Source organism: Eumetopias jubatus, unplaced genomic scaffold, assembly GCF_037043125.1.
Source record: "Eumetopias jubatus isolate StellerSeaLion01/CBP00866 unplaced genomic scaffold, mEumJub1_p1.0 scaffold_4, whole genome shotgun sequence".
In the NCBI taxonomy this organism is placed as follows: domain Eukaryota; kingdom Metazoa; phylum Chordata; class Mammalia; order Carnivora; family Otariidae; genus Eumetopias; species Eumetopias jubatus.
In genome coordinates, this window is record NW_028274810.1 from 81,419,864 (window position 1) to 81,435,150 (window position 15,287).

At 48.9% G+C, this 15,287-nt stretch overlaps 1 protein-coding gene across 2 annotated transcripts in view; it reads left to right on the forward strand.

Annotated features, from left to right (window-relative positions):
• The window catches only part of CSMD2 (CUB and Sushi multiple domains 2), a 588,524-nt gene that overhangs the window by 222,247 nt on the left and 350,990 nt on the right, over positions 1 to 15,287 (forward strand). The gene's annotated exons all lie outside the window — the stretch shown is intronic.

Consider the following 15,287-nt stretch of genomic DNA (forward strand, 5'->3'; position numbering starts at 1 on the left):
GCACCGGGCAAGGCGTTTCGTCTGGGTTTCTGATGGGAAGGACTAACCTTCTCCCTGTCGTTCTGGCTTGCTCTACTCGCCATGGAGACTCTGTGTTGATGGATTCAGGAGGAGAAGGATGACGCGACTTCTCAGCCTTAGTTGCTCGTACTGTCCCAGACTTAGATCCTTAGGACATGCCTGAGCGGAGGTTGGCTTCCAGAAGTGTCCAGCTTCCTGTCTGGGTGACAAGCCTTGAATGATGGTATGGGGTTAGAATATTCTCTTGTCGTCTCCTCGTGGCTGTGTTATCAGGATGAGGGCGCAGGGGGACCTGTGTCCGCACCTCAGGTGCCCACAAAAGGGTGTGTCAAGATGTGCTTCAGATAAGATAGGGGGGCATCTTGCAGGCTTCATTGCGGCTCAGGGGAGGAGGGCAGAGGAGGTGTCCCCGAGGACTCTGAGAGTCAGGGGAGGACAGTGCGTGGGAAGGAGACGTGGCAGTCAGTGTGAGTGGGAGGAAGGGAGGGGGAGGAAGCAAACAGGAGGCAGGGGCACATTTGTTGAATACCTCTTTCAGACAAGGTGTCATGCCACATGGTAGAAACATCAGCTGTGTAAGAGAAGGTCCTTGGAGGGTGAGAAAACCAGACAAACCCACAGTAGGAACCAAGTTTGACTATTTCAGGGAGATAGAATGGGAACTGAAATCTTCCCAGTATGGACTTGGAGATTCGGGGACCGGTGTAGCCCCGAGAACTCAAATCTCCTGGTACGGTGGAAGGCAATCCGACCTGGGAGTCAGAAGACCTTGGTGTCATAAGCTTGTTGAGTGAACTTGGCCAGATCATTCACTCCCCTGAATGGGGAGTTGAGAGAAGCACATGTGAGCCAAAAACAGACAGCTGTGGGTAGGTGGCTGTTCTGTCAATAGTCTGGGGCAGGGGCTGGGCATGTGGTGCTAGGAGTGGGGACAAAAGCCTGGGTGTCCCCCTTCTGCACTGGGACCTCAGTGCCCTGCCAGCCTGAGGCCCTCCGTCCCCTGCCTCTTTTTGTTAAATACCTGTTTTTGTGACTGTAAATGTAACACAGCTGCTTCTTATAGAAAACATAAAAAGGCATTGAGAAATGAATATGAAATATTAAGAGTTTGATGTACTCCCCTTCGGCCTTTTTTCGCTTTGCTTGGATCAAGCTAGCTGGCTATTTATATATGTTTTAATATTGCAAAATTAGGATCCTAAAATCTATCTGTGGTTATATATTCTTAACTTAGCATTTTATAATGAAAAATTTCCCTATATTATCGCAGATGCTTCCAAAACATAAGAGGCATAATAATAAGCATCATTTGTTGAGCATTTGTTACCAATGTGTCGCAGGCTGGTTCTAAAGCTCTTACGGCTGGAATTTCATTTCTTCCTTATAGAAACTCTGTGAAGTAGGTAGCATCCTCTTCCTCCTTTTACAGATGAGGAAAATGAGGTCCAGAGAGGTTGTGTCACTTGCTTGAAGTCACACAGCTAGTAAGAAGCAGAGCCAGGATTTGACCCCAAGTCAGTTAGACGTGGAAGGCCATCGTTGTAGCCATGACAGCACGTTCCGTCACACACCTTACGTTTGTGAAGGCTTGCCACGGCTGTGGGGCATTCCCTCGTCAGACCGACAAGGGTTTACTCATTGGATCTCTTATTAGGTCGTTCCCAAGTTTTCGCTTCTGTAAACAGTTGCCAAGATGAATAGGCCTGCCAGTTCTGTCTCTTCTAGTCCCAAGGCCTCTTCGACTCCCTTGTTTATCTGTGTACCAAATGGTATCCCACAGCTTCTGCCCCCGCCCAGGTGTGAATCCACACGTTGTCCAAACTTCTGGAGTGAAACAAATCTGAAAGACTATTCCTTTTCCTATTAAGTTCACTCAGTGGGGAAGGAATTAAGCAGAGGAAATCATTAGGGGAGTCATTCAGAACTCTTCGCTATAAGATTAAATTATAATTATTTACAGGGTTGGTGTCACCATTTCTAGGCAGGATGCATTTGTTTTTCTAATTTATACTTGCATAGCAATTACTGATAAACAAACTTGGAGGTTCAGGATGTGTGTGCAGAGGACTCGCGCTCTCGCCTGCCCCTGTCCTTTATGGATCCCTGGGTTCCTGTGAAAATGTGATGCTGCTGGTTTATGAGGATGCTGCTTTATATCGCCGTGCATTAAGATTTTAGGATGTTTTCTTGAGGGCTGTGCCAAGTCATAGAAAAACTGCAGATCCTGTTAGAAAACATGAATGTGAACAACTGGGCATCCCTTCACCTATTGAGAAGATAGAGGCAGCTTTGAAAGGAAAAAAAAAAAAATCCACTACCTCTTTCCCAGATGGCAGATTCCCACTTGATTGAGGATGGTGGGGCGGGGGGGGGGGGGGGCGGTGGCATGGGATGTTCCTGACTCAGTTTCCCCACTCTTCTCCTCCCCCTGTGGGATACAAGCAGGAGAGTTTTCATTAGGGGTTCCGGTTGTTTGGATTTCACCGACCAGTAAAATTTCCAAACAATTAGGGAAATAGAGGGTTGATCATTTTTTATTTTGCCGGGTTAATGAGTCTTTAAAGAAAAGCTGAAGAGGAAGGTGGACCAATGTGGTAATAGTGGCTGTTCTGGGCAGGGCTAGGAGCAGGGGGACTTGGCTGGGGGTCAGGCACAGTGCCTGCCTAGAGGGGGCCTGCAGAGTTGGGGAGAAGGGGCAGAGAATCTGGAGAAGACATTCAGGAGACCACTGTCCCAGACCCAGAGGGGAAGCACATCTCTGCCTGGCACCCTCTCGCTGGCTCTAATCGATGATGCCGCAGAGTTCCGTTGGGCCTTCCTCTCTCCTTTGCTCCTTCTCGTTCTCTGCTTCTCTCCTTCCCTCCCGGGGGGGGGGGGGTGTACAGTTTCGTCCTGTAACAGGGACGGCAGGCAAGGCCGGACCCATGCTCAGAACTGAAGCCACCCTTTTCCTGGGGGCCGGCCAAAGGGCCAGCCGCAGGGGGTGTGTTTGTGGTGGGGAGGCTGGTGGAAGGAGTTCAGAGCTCCTTCCCACCTGTGGGATTTCTGTGCAGATCCTAGAACCCTCCCCCTCCAGCTTCTTGATTGTCACCCCCGCGGTCAGTCTCTACCAGTGATTCCCATCCTCTCTTCCCTGCCCCCTTCAGTATACTTGGACTTCCATTCTTTATTTGTTTCACTCAGATCATTTGCGATCTCCCTGCCCATTCTCTATGTCCCCACACCCCTAGCCAAGCCCCCATGGACTTCTATGTGACAGACTTGCCTCCACCAAACCTTTGAAGTAGGGAAGGAAAGGAGGGCACGCTGCAGGGCTCCAGAAGAGAATGCTGCCCTCAGGTGGGAGGACCAAGGCCTCAAGGCAGGGGCTGCATTGGAGACAGGCTTCGAAGGGTGGGTACCATTTGGATATGGGAGAGAAGGGGACAGGGAGAGCATCATCCTAGGGCTGCTGCCGGGCATCCTACCCAACATGGGAGCTGCCGTGATCCCTGAGGTGCAGGGCCAGGAAGTGGTCCCAGGACTCTCTCCACTGCACCCACACTGGAGTTCTACCGTCTGCCTCTGAGCCTCAGTGGCTCCTCCTCCTGGAGAACAATACAAGAGAACCTGCTGGACTGTCTGGATCTCCTGCCACTTGGGGCTGCCCAATACTCTTGGGCTGTTTCTAGAAAGAGAATTTCCCTGGAGAGCAGGTTCAGCCTCCTCTCTGGATCCAGCTTTTAGGGTTTTTCTTTCCTTTGTTCCCCTTCCTTTTTTGCTTTTGTTTTTTTTATAGGTGGAAGTACAAAAGTTCCCATCCACTTTACAGACATTCAGTTTGATAATTTTGCTAGCAACAGTCTTTTTCCTCTTTGAAATACTTTGTTTTAATTATTAAGCATTTTACCCATGAAATTTGAGCCAACTAGAACCATTTGATCTCAGCGACTTTTAACTAGATATTTCATTCAGGAGTCATTAGATCCAGATATAATTAGAATGAGAACAGCATGCCAACGGGGATTTGTTAATAATAACTATTCATTTATTTACTCATTCGCATGTACTTCATCAAACCATTGGTTTAGATCATTTACGTTCTTTGTTACTTTTCCCCTATTTATTTTCAGTAATCATTTATTGAGAGCCTTCTAGGAACTAGGCTCTCCTAGGTGCTGGGGAGACAAAGACACAGGCCCGTCCCCAAGGAATTATTTATCCCCATTTATGTAATAGCCATGCATCATGCCGGACCCTGGAGCTCACAGTCAGGGCGAAGAGGCAGACTATAATTAAATGCTTGACAATATCCTATGTTAGGGGCTTTTCTAAAAGGTGTAAAGAAGCTCCCGTGGAGACTGAAAAGAGAAATGTAATAGTTAGTATTCTTTTGGTTCAAGAAATAGAAACCCACCTCCAGCTGACTCAAGCTAAAAAGGGAATGTGCTGGCTTCTGTAACTGAAAAGCCGAGGGATTGGCTTCAGGGACTGCTGGATCAAGGTATGCAAATAATACCATCAGAATCTATTTCTCTCCCTCCCACAGCTTTGCTCTCTTATGTGTTGGCTTCCTCAGGCATGCTTTCCCCATGATGGAAATGCAGCTTCGTGCATTCTGTTGGTTTAGCAATCCCAGCAAAAAGGAAGCTTCTCTTTCCTGGTGGGTCCCACAAAAGCCCTAAGATGCACTGTGAGTGTTCTCTTGGGCCAGGCCTAGGTCGCGTGACTCTGTCCTGCTCAAGCTCCCGGATGGGGAGTGGAGGAGGGTGGTTCACCAAAGGCAAACTGAGTCACAGAGAAGATGTTTTCCTGTCATGATGGGAGGGGCTGCTGGAAGGACTCTGATCAATGAGCCCCAGAGGGGGTGACTTTTAAATTCAACTGAGTTGCAGGAGTTTACCACGGTCTCGGAGCAGGAAAGGGCCTTGGTGTATTGGAGGCACTGCAGGGGGGTGCAGGGTGAGCGCAGGGAGACCATGGGTCCGGGAGAATCTTGTCCCGTGTTCAGAAGCTGGGAGAGAATTCCAAACACTGTAACAGGCTGTGGAAGTGTTCTAAGCGGAGAAGTAATGCAATTACTCTGAATTTTAATTGGCTCCAACTGGAAGGCTCGGAAACCAGTGATAAAACTGTTTTCGTGACCACCCAGGCAGGAGATAATCCAGCCTTGAATTAGGGCAGCTGTGAAGGGATGGAGAGGAGGGGGTGACATCAAGAAACATCTCAGATGCAGAATCAGCTGTTTTGGGGGGTTCATTAGAAAGGAGGAATGGAGAGAGGGGAGAGTCTGTGTTGACTCCCAGGTTCCTGGCTGGCTGACTGTGGTAGGAGGGACACAGCAGAAGGAGCAGGGCTTGGGGACAGGGACACAGGTGCCCTTGAGTGCTGACCTACAGGCTTTTGAGGCTCTCTAGTGGAGATGGTCAGGGGGAATCGATAGCGAGGCCTGGAAAGCTTGGAGTTGGGCTAAATACCGTGGCAGGGCCTTGAGAAGTCACTGTCAGGAGCAGCACCAGCACCATCATCCTTGGCAGTATCTCCATCATCATGGTCACCCTTACCGACTTCGTCTTTATTACCAACACCTTCCACCATGATTTATTCATTCAAGCAGACTACTTAGGGCTTCTGTTGCCAACCTTGGGCTTGGCATGGGAATATAGTACTGGAGGAGGCAGATAAAGCCTCTGCCTTTGTGGGACTTCTGGTCTACCTGGCAGAGATTGACATTAATAAAAATCACAAAATAAATGTAAAATGCCTTGTGTTGACTGTCATGAAGGAAATGAACCGGATGAGGACTAGGAGCAGTGGGGCCCTATCAATATGAAGTGGTCAGGGGAGGCCTCTCGGAGGGGGTCAGATTTATGTTGAGACCTGACTACTGAGAAAGAGCCACCATGGGAAGGACTCAGGGATCAGCATTCAGGGCAGAGGGGATTGCACCTGCAAAAGTCCATCATCACAGCGCCCTATATGTCCTTAAACTTCATACATGGGAGTGTCATGAGCCTAATGCCTGTCCTCTGGGATTTTGGTTTGTTTGAACATCAAGAACAAGGCAGGGTCAAGGTCTCAAGCTGGCAGAGAAGCTCAGGAAGCAGCTAAGATGGTGCATGACCAAGGCTGCTGAACCCAGTGGCACTTGGAGCTGGGAGGGGGATAAGCCTATTCCAGCCGAGACGCAGAACCTCCCGCCTTCCTGTGGGGTCCTGAGGCCCTTGCTTCACCCTCCTTCCCTGCCACATTACAATGCTTTCAGCCACCCCAAGAAGCTGTTCTCTTCTGATGGAGCCCATGAAATTGCATCTGTTGTATCCATCAGGAGCCAGGCCATAAATAACCAGCCCTTTAAAATGTCATCTCCCCTATCTCTCAAGAGTTGGAAATAGCATTCCCAGCCCCACTGCTGAGCAGTAGGAAAGGATTAGTGCCCTAGCACGCCACTGGCAGAACACGTCTGCAGAGTCCGGGCTGCGCCTTCTGCGCTCTCCACGGAGCACCAACGTGACTTCCTCACTCCCCTGAGCCTCTGAGAACTTGCTCTCAGAAAGAGAACAAAAGCTGCAGCTGAAGGAGCAGGAAGTGAGCTGGGGTTGTCCACTGTTGGCACAGTGACTCGGCTCCAGAGCTTGTGATTTGGCCAAGTTCTCTGCGTGGGAAGTGAGGGTCAGGCAGCTGTCCTGCCCCCCGTGGATCTGACTGCATGCAACAGGTTTGTACTAAGTACGTCGTCTGCACAGGGGCCCCGGGCCAGGACTGGGAAGGGCACCAGACAAGATGCTCTTTTCGACCTCTCTCTATTGAGGAGCTGCCAGATGCCTGATGGTGCCACTAAGACAGATGGAAGGAACTGTTCCGGGCCCTTCCAGAGACCTCTCATTCTGGCAAAACCTGCCTTCCAGAATGACATCAGTTCATTCAGAATGTTTAAGACCCCAGTCCTGGTCTCTGTTTTCATGAAGCTTGACCATAAAAGTTTGTTCTACTCAAGTCTTGGCCTCACTTATCCCGTGGTTCATCTTGATTTTGCCTGTCTCTTGCTCCTACAACATTTTCTGGCTTCCTGAGCCTGACCTAAACCCTTGGTTCTAACCCTGAGCCTCTACTTCCTTCATCCCAGCTGGCCCTCATTTGGTGGCTGAGGGGCCCAGTGTGTGACACTCCCAGACCCACCAGGGAAGCAGGATTCATACAGAAAACCAGCATTTGACAATGTGAGGAAATGGCCGATGATCACTGTTGAACTCAGCAGATTTCATCATCTGGGAAGCAAGAGGGCCAAGTTGGCTTGAAAAGTGGGAGGCTTCAAGGAGAACCCTATCCCCTCTGGGAACTTCTCATCCAAGGTCTCAGACGAGTGATCTGCCTCGAAGTCCTCTCTCCACATTAATTCCTCACTTACTTCTCCATGGCTTCTATCCCCAGCCTTCCTCTGAAACCATTCATATTAGGATCATCATCAGAGACCCACCCCTCACCCCATCGCTAACCACTTCCAGTGCCAAATCCATGAGATGGTCTTCAGGTCTCCTCTTACTGGCACTTCTTCATTCTCTTAACTTGTTGGTTATTCTCTCCTTTTAGAACATTCTCTTTGTTTTATGCTGCTCTCTCTGATGCTTCTTGGACCTCTCTGACCATTCCTTCTCTGTTTCCTTTGATGTCCCCAAGACTCTGCGCTTGCCTTACCGCTCTTCCCATTCCATACGCTCTCCTGGGGTACTCTTATCTGCTCTCACGGTTTCAGGTACCACCTGTTTTTTAGAACTCCCAGATCTGGCTCCCCAGCCTGGCCTCCCACTGAGCATCAAACTGTAGAGCCTACTAGCTGTGGGACGTCTCCACCTTGATGTCTACCAATGTCCCCGAGTCAGCATGTCTCAACGTCACTCATCATTGACTACTAAAATGGGCAGAGTTTGTTTGCTTTCTTAGTTGATGGTATCACCTTCCACCAAGTCTTCCAGAAATCTGGGAATCCTCCCTGTTCTTGGAGTTCTCCCCATGTACCTCCTATAACATATTTTTCCATCTTTACTGCCACTCCCCCAGTTCAACCCCTCATCTTTTCTTCTTTGTGAGTTGTAATAACCTCCTGACTAATCTCCCAGCCTCTTGGCACTCCCCACTGGTACCAGAATGGTTTAATTAAAATACAGATCTGACATGCTAAGCCCCAGGCAAAAACTTTCAATCATTTTCCATTGTCTGTGGGATAAAATTCCAGCCACTGATAAGGCCCTGTTTGATCCAACCCTTGCCTGTCACCCCGGCCTCAACTCTTGCCACTTCCTTCTTTGAGCTTCATTAACCTTAAAACTCAATGGTATAATACCTCAAAGGTTTCTTTTTCACTCATGTGACCTGTCTGCCATGGGTCAGTCCAGAGTGGCTCTGATCCACATAGTAATAATGCAGGTGGGTATCCAGGCTCATGGAAGTTCCATGGTCTTATAGATGCACCATCTGGAATGTGTGGCCTTCTCCAATGCCATGGTAGGGAAGAAGAGTGGAGAACCTAGCACGTGCTTTTCATTGCCCCAGCCCAGATCTGATACATATCACTAATGTATTTCATTGGCCAGAAATCACCATGTGGTCCAGCCTAGCTGCAAAGAAGCCTGGAAACGTGATGAGCAGGTGAAAGGGTTGGTGAGTCAGTATCTCTCTGCCACACCTCATCTTTCAGGATGACCCAGGCTCCTGTCAAAGGCCAGCCCCTCCCTTTATGTTCTAGACCTCCTCTTCCCCAGACTTCCCTGCTAAATTCATCTCCTTTTTCTTGCATCCATTATTTTTTTCTTCTCTCTTGAACATTGCTAACAGCATAGAGACATGTTCTAGTATCCACTGTCTAAAATCAAAACAAAAGCAGCACGCCCCAAAATCCCATTTCTCATTCCCACGCAGCTGCTGCCAGTTATTGGAAATGGACCCTTTCTGTGTCTGCCCCACCTGCCACTAAAGCTGACCTCGAGAAGATTGCCAGTGACCTCTGGATTGCCAAATCCAGGGTGGCTTCTCCCTTGTCACCTGACTTGGCCTCTTGGCAGCACACGACACCGGTCATCTGTCCTTGAACTGTTCCCTTCCCTTGGCTGTCATGGAGCTGCACAGCTAGCCACCTGTGGCCAGTCCTGCTCCATCTCCTTGTCTGTCTCCTCCACCTTCCAGCCTCTGGCCTGCCCTCACATGCGGACTGCCCAGGCTCCTGGAAACCTCCTCTTCTCCATTTACTCTCTTTTCCAGGTAACCTCAACAAATCACATTTTGGCTTTCATTATCATTTATTTCTATGCCAGTGGCACTCAACTTTAATGTCTAGGCTGGAGGGACCCTCTGGGCTCCATATATATATATATATATATATATATATATATATATATATATATATATATAGTAACAGGAATCTCAAAATTTTAACAGGAATCTCAAAATGAACACTTTGAAGCAGATATTTTTTATTGTGGTAAAATGTACATAAAATTTGCCATTTTAACCATTTCTGAGTTTACAATTAAGTGGCATTAAGTACCTTCACATGGTTGTACAACCAACAGCTCTCCAATTCTAGAACATTTTTCACCTTCCCAGACTGAACCTCTCTGTCCCCACTGAGTAACACCCCATCTGCTCCCGTCCTCTGAGAACCACTTCTCTGTCTCTATGAATTTAACTGGTCTAGGGACCTCATATAAGTGGAATTATACAGTATTTGTTCTTTTGTGTTGGCTTATTTCACTTAGATTGTTGTCAAGGTTCATCCATATTATAGCACATCCCAGAATTCTCTTCCCTTTTATGGCTGAATAATACTCTGTGGTATTATATATCACATTTTGTTTATTCATTCTTCTGTCCGTGGACATTGGTTTCTCATTCCCTCCTCACCCCTAACCTGTCCTCTGCCCAGCCTTCTCCAGCTCTGTCTGCTCCCAAGAGGAAGCTGTCCGTGCCCATTCTATGCCCCAGTATTTCTGGCTGCTCAGTGGCCTTGTCTCCCTGCTTCTGCCCCTTGTAACCCATTCTCCATGCAGTAAGTTGGGTGACTGATGTTTATATACATCAAATCATGTCTCCCTTGTTTAAGGCTTGCTAACGACTTCCCATTGCACTTAGAATAAAATCCTACAACAAGACTCTATGTTATTGGGTCACTGCCCACCTCCTTGACTTCCCTCCTACCACTCACACCCCTCACTGTGCCTCGGCTACACTCGCCTTCCTCCTGTCTCTCGGTGGGCTAAGCAGACTTCCTCCTAGGCCTTCTGCACTAGCTCTTCCCAGGGCTTAAGATTCTCTTCCTTCAAAGTTTTTTTTTTTGTTTTTTTGGTTTTTTTTTAAGGACCCAGCTTTTTTGAAATGCAAAAGTTCAATTTAAATCTTCCCTCTTTAGGGGCACCTGAGTGGTTGGTTAAGTTGGTTAAGCATCTGCCTTAGGCTCTGGTCATGATCCCAGGGTCCTGGGATCGAGTCCTGCATCGGGCTCCCTGCTGAGCAGGCAGTCGGCTATCGTTCTCCTTCTGCCCCTCCCTGCTCGTGCTCTCTCTCTCAAATAAATACAATCTTTAAAAAATAAATAAATAAATCTTCCCTCTTTAGAAAGGCCTTCCCTATGCACACAATCTAAAGTAACCCTTGCTCACTATCCCAGCATCTGGTTTTATTTTAGGCATTTGTCAATACCAGATATTTTCTTGCTTGCTTACATGTGTCTCTTTTCTTTGCGCTTCCCCTGCCCCTCCACTGCCTGCAGAACCTTGAAAAGCCCCAAATGCAGTGCTTGGCACTTAGTAGGTGTCCAAGATTGGCTTGTAGGAGGAGAGACCTACTTCTGTCTCACCAGTACCAATGTCCTGTGGCTAATTGCAAAGGTTAACATCGAGCCTCTCCACCAAGTATTTTAAGTGATAACCTTCTTGGGGGACATTTGCAAATTAGCCCTGACTCTTGCTGATTATTCATCCTAAACTCAGTCTGATTAATAATTAATCAGCAAACTGCTTGGCCAGAGCAGGCTGATCAGTGCTAGAAAGGATCTTAAATTATGCAAGTCACTTGGCCAGTGTTGAAAAATAAAAAGCTCAGCAGTCGACAGAGCTGGAGAGGTTTGATTGCAATGTGAGTGAGGTAAGGTTTCTCGCTTGTTTGTTTTTCTTTCTGTCTTTTTTTTTTCTTTTGACGAAGAAATCAATTAGGCTTCAACTTGCAACCTCAGAGAGAGACTGAGTAGCACAGAAATAGAAATGTGTTAAATATCACTTTCTTTCTTTTCTGTTCCTCCCCTTCAAAGGAGTTTTGCTCTGGGAGACAGAGGTTAAAATTAGCCAGTTTGTTAAGCAAATGGGTGTCTGGCACCTGATGTCAATTTCTGCAGCCACCTGGGTTCCAGCAACAGCCTTCACCTCCTCTGAGCAGCGGCACGCTGGGCCTGGCAATAAGGAGGTGAGAGATTTGATGGGCAGTGCTCACTGCCTGCCCCGGGCTTGGGGCAGAATCAATTTGCCAGCAACCTGTCCCACCAGGAGGCCTTCTTGTACTCTTTGCCTCCTGCCTACAAACCCCAGGGAGACAGGAGAAAAGGCAATCAGAGGGTGATGAACGGGCTCCCCATTGCCAGGAGTGAACTCGGTGACCGCTGGGGACCCTTTCAATCCTCAGTCTGCAGCCTCCACCCTCAAAGGCAGGTCCTGTGTGTGGCTTCGTCTTTCTTCCAGATGCCCCTTCTGGTCATTGGAGATATGGCTGTTGGGGAGACTCAGGGAAAGCCAGAGGGGGTCTGCTAACATTGATCTCTGGGCCCGAGAAAAGGTGCAGGGATACAGGATTTAGCGAAGTTAGTGCGGCCCTGACGTTTGTCAGAACCAGCAGGGGTGACAAGACAACACCCCAGACCAACTGAGTCAGACTGCCTCGGGGTGGGACCCAGGCATCCATACTTTCAAAGCTCCCCGTGGGCTCTCTGTGCATCAAAGGGGCGAATCACGAACTGATGGAGCTTGCTAGGCTTTTAGGAAGGAGGTAATGAAGAACATCAAAGAGGGAAATAGGAAATGGGCTTCTCCTGGGATGATTGTCTTCCCCAGAGTTGCCTGGAAGGTGTTTAGAATGCTGAATCCTGGGTCCTACCCCGGCCTACTAACTCTGAGATTTCCGAGTGGGTCTAAATTCGGGATTTGTAATCATTGTCCCAGGTGTTCGGAAGCAGATGACATTTTTAGAGCCACGCTAGACCTAAACAGAACCACCCTTTCCAGAGCAGCAATATGGAGAGGGTGGACTTTTGCCCGTTATGAAATGTTCCATCTTTTCAGGAATGGATCCATTATCAGATTTCTTGGCATGGAAATCCCTGGGTCACATTTGACGTATATGTCTGGTTATGGTTTATGTTCCAGTTTGGGCAAGTGCCTGTTTTACATAAAATGAGGCACACTGATTCCTAAATACTGTTTTTTATTAATATTTTTATTAATTTATTTAACAAATGATTTTTCTTGCCTACTCTGCATCAAGCTCTGTGATAAGCCCTGTGATTATGATGCTGAACAAGAAAGTCTCAACCCTCTGGCTTTGAAATATAGCCTCACCGCCTAGTCTACCTGGGATGGGCCTATGCAGTGTCTCCTTTCTGAAACCTTGAGACGTGCTGGCCTCTCTGCCCCACCCCACCCCCGCTGGGCTCCTGCTGCACTGGCATAAGCCACTTAGTTTCTCTGGCATCCTTCTTCCAGCAGAAACTCTTAAAAAGCATGAACTTACCCATCATCTCTGAATCAAGTCGTGGCAACAGACAAGGGCAAAGATTTGCTGACAGTTCGTTGAATAGTCAAGAGATTGTTTGCTTGTTTATTTGTCTTGGCATTCATCCTGTTACCAAAGGGCTCTGAGACAAGGCCGGTGCGACCAAGCGCCATATGCCTTTCTTTTGGGTGGTGGTGAGGAGGCGCCGAGGCTCAAGGGTCTCTTGATTGCCTCCATGAGCCCGTTGGTTCCTGTGCCGAATGACGTCTCACATCTTGTCTCATTGAATTTTCAGTACCATCTGCAGGTTAGGTGTTTGCCTACCTACCTTGCAGATGAAGAAACTGAGTCTCAGAGGCTTCGCCTTCTCCTCCCCTGCACACTGACCTCTTAGGCTGGGTTCTACCTATTCCCCTCCCCCTGGATCCTAGGCCAGCCACTCCTGGGACCCTATCTTGTCCTTTGAGCAGGTGCTGCTCTGGTCAGTCTGGCCTCTTCAAGTCTGATTATCTGCCTCCCTCTTGCCTTAACCTACCTCAACAGGTGTAATAATCTTTAAGAGCTACTGCATGTCAGGCCCTGTAGTAAGGGTGTCATGTGCATTATCTCATTTAAATCCCGACAAAACTCTTGTGAAGGGATGTGTCATCCTCCCTGTTTTTCAGGTAGAAAAGCTGACTCTAGGAGGTTAAGAAACTGGCCAGAAGTCCTACAGCTAGTAAGCGTTTGAGCCAGGAGTTGGACCCCTGTTCTCTGGACTCTAAACCCTGGTCTACCCCCACCCCCTCTCTCTTCTGCTCCTCTGAGCTCTGATTCCTTTCCAGGTCTGACCCTATTGTTGATGTGGCTTTTTGATTTTCTCTTTACAAGTCACAGGTCCTCTCTGCCCTCCCTGCATGAGCCCTGGTGAGTCCGTCCTGGGTCCCAGCCCACAGAGAGCAGCCCCTGCCCACCCCACCCTGCAGATGTCTCCAGGATTCTGTCTCCTCCTCATGTCCCACGATAGTCCGATCTGCAGCAGGTCCCTGGCCTTTTAATCAAGCGTTCAGTTTTGCCTTGAATGAGGCTAGAGTCTTCTCTGTTCCTGTGACCCGCCATTGAACCTTGCAGGCTGCTCCCCGAGTAGGGGGTGGGTGTCACGTGGTTTCTGCACGGTGCTTCTCCCGCCTCCCAGGTCTCTCTCCTGATGGTCTGCGTCGCCAGCTCTGTGAAGTAGTTGTGAAACCTCCTTGGAGGATGTCTGTGACAGGCCCATCTAGAGGATGTTTGATGGCAGAGCATGTGGGCTAACTTCCACACGAGGTGCGTGCTGAGTTCCCAGGAGGCTTGGTCCTGCTCCTGGGATGCCTATGGTCCTTCTGCATGATGCCGTGACTCCAGGTGTCCCTGGCCCAAGTGGGGAGGTAGCCGGGACTTGGCCTGCCGTACCTCCGGCTCGGCTTCATGAGCCCAGGTCTGCAGAGAGGCCCCACATCTCCCCTCCGGTATCCTGGGAAAGATCCCCAGGACTCCCGCCTCACCGTGTGGAATAAGGGAAAGGGCATGAATTTGGGAGTTGGTGTTGGGTTCAATGCTGGCCCTGTTGCCAACTATTCACATGATCTAGTGAACTTACCCTCCCAGGGCCTTACACAGAGTCACAAGAAACATCTGGCATGGACGATTTTGGACAGGCCCAGCTTCCCAGCTTTTAAATCCTGCATATGTCCTTTCTCTGACCTTGCGTGGCTAAAGCACCTGGAAGGGCCTCCCCTGCCCCACCTGCTGCCCCAACCTGCCCCTGTCCACACTGCGCCTCCCGCTCCACTCCAACAGCATCCTAGCAGACAGACAGCTCGCACTGCTCCCTTCGGGGCTTCCCGGGTACCGGGGGCTTAGCCTCTGCAGCTGGTGGGTCAGGGAGGCAGCTGGGGCCTGAACCCAAGTAGGACAAGAGATTGGCATCACGGTCTGGGCCAGGCAGCTCTGAGGTCCCAGGGCTGTTTTGGCGGTGCCCTCAGGGGCAAACAGAGAAAGACAGGAGGAACGATGTGGCTTTGACACTTCCCTTTGAGCAGAGTGTTCAGTGTCTGAACCTCAGCTGCCTCAATTTTATGGGGCGGTGAGTCCTTCGCACCCCTCCTCAGCCTGCCACCTGCTGGGGACATGCATCTCAGCGCACAGAGACTTCCTAACTTCTCCTGTATGAACACAGCACCACCAACTCCCTGCCAACAGGGTCCACGCCTGCCAAGGTGATTTTTCCTGGAACTGGGAGGGTTTTATTTTTGTTGTTTTATGTATTTGATTATTTACTTATTTATTATTTATTTTTAATGTTTTTTAATTGAAGTATAATTGACGTACAATATCCTGTTAGTTTCAGGTGTCTATCACAGCGATTGGATATTTTTATGCATTAGGAAATGATCCCCATGATAAGTCCAGTTACCATCTGTCACCATACAGAGTTATTATAATATTGATTCCATTCCCTAGGCGGGGCATTACACCCCCATGACTTGTTTCTTTTATAACTGGAAGTTTTTTACCTCTGA